This window comes from Phyllobates terribilis, unplaced genomic scaffold (assembly GCF_046119375.1).
Source record: "Phyllobates terribilis strain yellow unplaced genomic scaffold, ASM4611937v1 Scaffold_189__1_contigs__length_3638672, whole genome shotgun sequence".
NCBI classification, from domain to species: Eukaryota; Metazoa; Chordata; class Amphibia; order Anura; family Dendrobatidae; genus Phyllobates; species Phyllobates terribilis.
Genome location: NW_027362949.1, coordinates 2583347 through 2591025, shown reverse-complemented (window position 1 = coordinate 2591025; position 7679 = coordinate 2583347). Strand labels below are relative to the sequence as shown.

Below are 7679 nucleotides of genomic sequence, written 5' to 3'. Positions count from 1 at the left end.
AAAAAGTGAAACTCATATATTATATAGAGTCATTACAAACAGAGTGATATATTTCAAGTGTTTATTTCTGTTAATGTTGATGATTATGGCTTACAGCCAATGAAAACACAAAAGTCATTATCTCAGTAAATTAGAATACTTTATAACAGCTTGAAGAATGCTTTTAAAATCTGAAATGTTGTCCTAATGAAATGTATGGTCAGTAAATGCCCTCAATACTTGGTCGGGGCTCCTTTTGCATCAATTACTGCATCAATGCTGTACGTACGTCCCTGGGTATAATTAGTGTAAAACATAATATATAGGATTATTCCGATATTTCTTGTGTCCTGGTTAATATGTATTTTTCCATATATAGGTCATGTCATACTAGCTATACTTACCAGTCCCCCTCCAGGTTTCAGTGATCAGATCCCCAACATGATCATGTGATTGCTGCAGCCTATCAGTGACTACGGTGGTAACCTGCTACAGCCAGTGATTGGCTACAGAAATCACATGTCCACATAGAGCAGGAAGAACACAAACCGATGGAGGGAACTGTAGTTGTGGAGCATCAGTATAATTTTATAACCTAAGTTTTTGGAAAAAAATATAATTGGTGCAACCCCTGTGATTGTAGATGCTAGATACATTAATACATAGTGAGTTTCATTTTTTTAATTTTAGGAGTGTCAACGGAGGATGAATTATCTTCTAGACGTTCATTTATTTGTACCTGAAGATATCATCCTGAACTCAACATTGTTACTGTGGCCAAAAAATATCAACCCAGTGTTTGATGAAAATGGCCAGGTATGTGGGCTCATTTCTGAAACTGGGGTCTCGGGTGCCAGCTCCAATGAAGCAGCAGCCCCCTGCAGTGTCCAGGTAATTAAACAGGGGACGCTCTGGGAGCGTTTTTTGATAACTGTTCCTTTCTAAAAGCTGATTGAAAATGCCAAGCGTAAAGGAGAGGGCGAGCTGCTGGGGAAAAGAGAGAAGCTAATGCTGGAACTGGAGAAACTTTCGCGTCGGATGGAAGAATTTGCAGAGTGCTCTAAGCTGGATATGATGCAGCAGGTATGATAGTCACAGGCTGTGTTATAGTTTTCCCTCTTCTTATTTTCATTACTTTAAGACTCTGTTCATATTTGTACAGATCCTTTTTACCCAAAACGCATCATGGTTGTCGTGAACGATAATTTTTTTGTGCAACACAAAAGATTATTTCACCCGACGATCAAGTGTTTGGCCATTCGTCGGTGATTGGCAGCCTATTTATACTGCACAATTATCCTTAAACGAGCGTTCCTGGGAAGTAGTTATAAAATGCTCCCCAACTCTGGTTTGGAGTTGCATTAGGCTTTTTTTATGTTGTTTCTTTTGGGGGGGTTCTATCCCTTTTTAAAGGTAAGAATCAAGAAAATTGAGACTACAGCCAATAGTGTAACCTGAAGCTTCAATGCAAAATCTCCATTAGGGCCCCCAACTATTGCAGGTCTTTAATAGTAGTGATCTTCTCGTATGAGTCAAAGAGACCTTTTGGGCCCCCCTTAGCTCCAGATGCGACTGCAACCCCTGCACGCACTGTAGTTACGCCCTTGACGGCAGCATTATTTTTGCTATACAAAAAAAACTATGAAAAAAACATAAACCCGACTGACCACCATTATCAGCCAGAACAGTCTTTATAGAGGCAGTCCCTAGTGCTTAACCTGAAGTGCAGTCAAACAAAGGCAGGTCAGAGGCAGTCGTCACACCTGAGCACTGGCGTATGAAAGCGTCCACTAGGCCTGAAACGCGTTGCGTCCAATAGGCCTGAAACGCATTGCGTCCAATAGGCCTGAAACGTGTTACGTCCAATAGGCCTGAAACGATTTGAGTCCAATAGGCCTGAAACGCGTTGCGTCCAATAGGCCTGAAACGCATTGCGTCCAATAGGCCTGAAATGCATTGCGTCCAATAGGCCTGAAACGCGTTGTTCCAATAGGCCTGAAATGCGTTGCGTCTAACTCATTTTCTTTAATGGAGGCAGTCCGGTTAACCCTTTACTTATCTGTGTTTATTGTGCCTGGTTTCAGTAAGTGACAAATGTGAGGACTGTACAGAAGCGAATAGCAGACGCAGAGGAGGCGGTGGCTTATATTAACAAAGAAGAAGCGCTGTATAAATGGGACCTTGCAACATACCCTCAGCTGGATTCTTCAAAAGTCAACATCGAACCTTACCAGAAACTTTTTGCACTGATTTACAAATGGCAAAAAACTGAAAAAAAGTATGTGCACCCCATTGGGGAATTCTGAGTTAACTCTTGGCATGCCGTTATTTATTAACACCATACGTGATCTGAAGTGGAGAGTAAATTGCGCATTTAAACAAGCTGATAATCATTCCCAATTATCAGCCCGTGTAAATGTGCCTGTAATCACCCGATGAACAAGCAAAACACTAATTCGTTGGGAACGAATCATTTATGGCAGCAAAAATCATCTTTATCTACAGCACTTCACCCCTTGTAACGTTATAGGGACAAAGTATATCTAATAACCAATCGTTCTGTCCCCATCACTGTTCTTCGGTCCTGGAAATAACCAAGCGCCAAAAGTCTTGCATATATTACAAGGGGATTATGTGTTATTAAAGGGCTGTCCGGCCTTGGGGCACAAGTCTGCAGTCACTCCATGTGACTGCAGACATGTGAATCCTCACAGCATGTGTACTGTGCGCATTATAAGGATTCTCCAGCATCGGGAGCACAGGCGTGTGACAGCAAGTATGTGATTTGCATATATACGGTCACATCCCAACTAGACATATCCGGCCTTGCTCAATGCAAGCACATTGAGTGGAGCCAGACACGTCTAGTCGGAATGTGGTCTGAAGTATGCAAATCACATACTTGTGATCACATAACAGCCCGTTCCCGGCACCGGAAAATCCTCGCAGTGCGTGCAATGTGAGGATTTAAAAGTCTGCAGTTACATAGACTGTAGACTTGTACCCCAAGGCCGGACAATCCCTTCTGCAAAATAGGAGATAAATGTATGATCGGTAGGGGTGCTCTAACCACAGGGTCCTCCAGTAATACTGAGGACAGAGGTTCCAAAGTCTGCTGTGTGAATGGAGTGATCGTGCGCATGCATAGCCAGTGCTCCATTCATGTCTATGGGAGCAGTCATGCGCATGCGTAGCCATCACTCCCATAGATGCACACATGCTTCATTCACAAAGCTGTATCTAGGACCACCGCTTTCAAAACTGCTGGGGGCTGCAGCAGTCGGACTCCCAGTGATCAGACATTTATCAACAACCTTGTGGATAGGTGATTAAACATTATTTATGGGACAACCATAGCCATAGATGTAGAAGAGAAAAAAAGCAGAATAAACAGTAATAGATGAGCTAAAAACATGAAATTTATCAAAATATGTCTTGAAAAATCTCACGCTTCCAGGTGGATCGACGGCACTTTCCTTGACCTGAACGGAGGAAGCATGGAAGCCGAGGTGGACGAATTCTTCCGAGAGGTCTACAAGATGATGAAACTATTTCAGCAGAAGACGTTAGAAGAGGAGAAGAAAAAGGCGTCTCAACACCGGACACTGTCTGAAGATAAGGATTCGGTGGACGAGGAAAAGAAGGAAAGCCGCATAGTTCTCATGTGTTCTGCCATCACCGAGCAAATCAAGGCTTTTAAGGTAGACGCATCAAATAATGAATATATCAGTAATCTGGGCCAGGTTTGCTGGAGCGCGCTGTTACCTCCCAATCCCAGCCAACTTCAGCACAGTGGTTATTATCGAGACAGCAGCGGTGGTCGGTCTCCTAGGCAACGATCTGTAAACAAAAGAAAAGTGTTAATATCTCAAGAACGGCTGCAAATGTCAAGAAGCAGTAAATTGCAAAAGTGCAGGTTTTTACAATATCTATGAAGATGGGAATAACCCTTTAATTCATTTTTGTAGCCGTAATCCCGGGACACTGATTATGATTGACTCCTTTTCAGGAATATATCCCTCTGGTGAGCATCCTTTGCAACCTATGCCCCTCCCATATATCCATCCTGGCCTCCATGTGTCCAGCCTGCCCCCCTTCATATATCCATTTTGTCCCATATATCTATATATATCTATATCATATATATATAAATATATATATATATATCTAACAGTTTTTATTTATATATATCCATCCTAGCCCCCCCATATATGCATCCCACCCCACCCCATATATCTATCCAGGTCCCCACGTGTCCAGCTTGCCCCCCTTCACCTCCATGCGTTCATCCAGGTCCCCACGTGTCCAGCTTGCCCCCCTTCACCTCCATGCGTCCATCCAGGTCCCCACGTGTCCAGCCTGCCCCCCCTTCAGTCCCATGCGTCCATCCAGGTCCCCACGTGTCCATCCTGCCCCCCCTTCAGCCTCATGCATCCATCCAGGTCCCCACGTGTCCAGCCTGCCCCCCCTTCAGCCCCATGCGTCTATCCAGGTCACCACGTGTCCAGCCTGCCCCCCCTTCAGCCCCATGCGTCCATCCAGGTCCCCACGTGTCCAGCCTGCCCCCCCTTCAGCCCCATGCGTCCATCCAGGTCCCCACGTGTCCAGCCTGCCCCCCCTTCAGCCCCATGCGTCCATCCAGGTCCCCACGTGTCCAGCCTGCCCCCCTTCAGCCCCATGCGTCCATCCATGTCCCCACGTGTCCAGCCTGACCTCCCTTCAGCCCCATGCGTCCATCCTTGTCCCCACGTGTCCAGCTTGCCCCCCCTTCAGCCCCATGCATCCATCCATGTCCCCACGTGTCCATCCTGCCCCCCCTTCAGCCCCATGCGTCCATCCATGTCCCCACAAGTCCAGCCTGCTCCCTTCAGCCCCATGCGTCCATCCAGGTCCCCACGTGTCCAGCCTGCCCCCCCTTCAGCCCCATGCGTCCATCCATGTCCCCACGTGTCCAGCCTGCCCCCCCTTCAGCCCCAAGCGTCCATCCATGTCCCCACGTGTCCAACTTGCCCCCCCTTCAGCCCCATGCATCCATCCATGTCCCCACGTGTCCAGCCTGCCCCCCCTTCAGCCCCACGTGTCCATCCATGCATCCTGGGTAGGTGTTTATGCCCCTGCATCCATCCATCCTGGGTAGGTGTAAATGCCCCTACATCCATCCTTCCTGGGTAGGTGTAAATGCCCCTCCAGCCATCCATCCTGGGTAGATGTATATGCTTTTATATTCATCCATCCATCCTCGGTAGGTGTATATGCCCCTCTATCCATACATCCATCCATCCTGGGTAGGTGTATATGCCCCGCCATCCATCCATCCATCCTGGGTAGGTGTATATGCCCCTCCATCCATCCATCCAATCTATCTATCTATCTATCTATCTTTCTATCCCTTCCTTTCTGATATAAGCTGCAATAATGCATTTGTCCTTTGCTACACCTTTGCACATACACCATATACCTAATCAGTGGCCTTGTTATCAGCTGCTACTCTTTTAATTCAACTGTCCCATCAGTTGGGTGTTGCTGAGTACCACGCATTTAAAAAAAATGTGGGGGCCGTTACGATTTCTTTAGTGAAATGCTGGCTCCCTCTGGTGGAGCACTGACTTCTTTAATTTTCTATCTGTGGATGAAAAAAAGATAAAAAAAGTTTGGTCTGAGATGTTGTTTTAAAGTGCTACCTATCTCTGTCAATCAGAGCATCCTATTGGTTTTCACCCAGGCAGATAGATTGCTTGCAATAGATGTAATGAGTGAATGGAACAATGGAATAATGCAAGAGAATGGGACAATGGAACAATGGAATAATGCAAGAATGGAAGAATGGAACATCATTGCACGTGTCATAATGGGCTCCTAGCCTTTATCTGGCTGTGCTTCTGCAGTCAGCTACAGTCTGCAGGGAGCCTGCAGACTAGGAAGAAGGTGGACCGCCGCTTGTTTGTTCACTAATTAGTTATCCTCTCCCCATCCCCTTGTCTGCAGGTACATGGGACATTGTGGGGGGGAGGGGAGAATGTTTGAAAATAGGCAGACTCATGCAGATTAAAAATGCACGCTTGGGCTGCAGCTGCAACAAGCAGTAAAGTTGTGGGTTTTAAGGTGACTATTGATGAACAACATGTCCTCCTAAGGGAAGTCTTTGTCCCTATCCCTACAATGGGTGCCTTCTTGAAGACAGGGTGCAGTCATAGGCCAAAACCAATTCAGGTTATCGCTTCTCGGCCTTTTGGCTAACATCAAGTGTAGTATCTGTTCTCATTTAGTATATGTGCTTTGCTTTTACCAATATATTGTATTGCAATGTTATCTATCTATCTATCTATCTATCTATCTTCCCGCCTGCTTGTTTTCCCTCTATCCACACCCTCCTCTTCTTTGATTGACAGCTCTGGCTTCATAGAACCAGAGAAGGAAGGAGACAGAGGTAAAACAAGCAGGTGGGAAGGAGTATATAAAGGATTGGCCCACGCCGTGATCCACGGAGCGCTTGTACTTGGTTTCAACAGTCATTCTGTGCTGACAGTCCCTTTAAAATCAGTGTTTCCCAAACTCCAGTCCTCACGGCCCCCCACAGGTCATGTCTTCAGGATTTCCATAGTATTGCACAGGCGAGAGAATTCCTGATTCCTTGATGATACTTTCATCACATGTGTAATACTGAGGAAATCCTGAAAACCTGACCTGTTAGGGGCCATGAGGACTGGAGCTTGGGAAACACAGCCTTAAATGGAGCGGTGCTGCACTTTTATTATTCAACAATTAGCAGGATCCCCCAACAATTTCTTAAGCAATGAGAAAATGCAGTCCCTAATGATGTCCTCTGACAATAAGCGGATCACGGACAGCAGATGCATTGGGTTCTGCATTTCTTGGAGAATGGGATGGGGCAGCTTCTGTCTTCTCACTGATACAATCAGTAAGGAGATGCAGCGTGAGACAATCCCTGTCTAGATCTTTGATCTGATCATCAATACAGAGGGCTGATTGGTGAAGACAGAGGGAAAGGCTAATAAAATTATTTTAAAAAAACTTAGTTTTTCGGCTGCCACTTCCTCTGGGGTCAGTATGCCAACCTCATTGACTTCATAGCACTTGCCCGAGTGGGCAGACACGATTTTATTGCCTTTACACACGTCACCTCCACACAGGGCGATGCTGCTACGACGCCTCTGTAGTGATCAAACGTGGAGTCAAACAGCAGGGCTTTAAGAGGGCTGCCCTTTTCAATCTTGGGACTAAAACACAAAAATAAGACATCCTGTTAAGGGGGATAAAGGTAAGTAACAGCGTTCAGTCCAGAGTGATGAATTCCAAAAGACAAAGTTTATTCCGCCATCACATAATGTTTCGACCTGTTATAGGTCTTTATCAAGTATATACAAAGACATACAGGGATACTGATCCCCTTTAAGGAAAATCAGTGGCCAGAACCCTTTAAATTCCCCTTAAATGGTCCAAAACTGAAACTATGGGAACAGTATAATCCACTTAGGGTTCAGCAAACTTACAGTCAAGGGTTTGATAAAATTATCTACACCCTTGTGTCTCCAGAAAGCATAGCGTACGTTCACGTGCTGAAAATACCGACCAGTGCTGGAGTGAGCGGAGGTCCGCAGCTTGTGACACTCCTGCTGTAGTGAAACTACAGGTCCCAGCAGGCTGACGGTCTCTCATCAAGTTATGCTGGGAGCCGCAGT

The 7679-nt window shown here is 45.8% G+C and overlaps 1 pseudogene; it reads left to right on the top strand.

Annotated features, from left to right (window-relative positions):
• The first annotated feature begins 6192 nt into the window (after positions 1 to 6192).
• On the top strand, positions 6193 to 6298 carry LOC141213271 (U2 spliceosomal RNA; annotated as a pseudogene).
• Positions 6299 to 7679: the final 1381 nt, after the last annotated feature.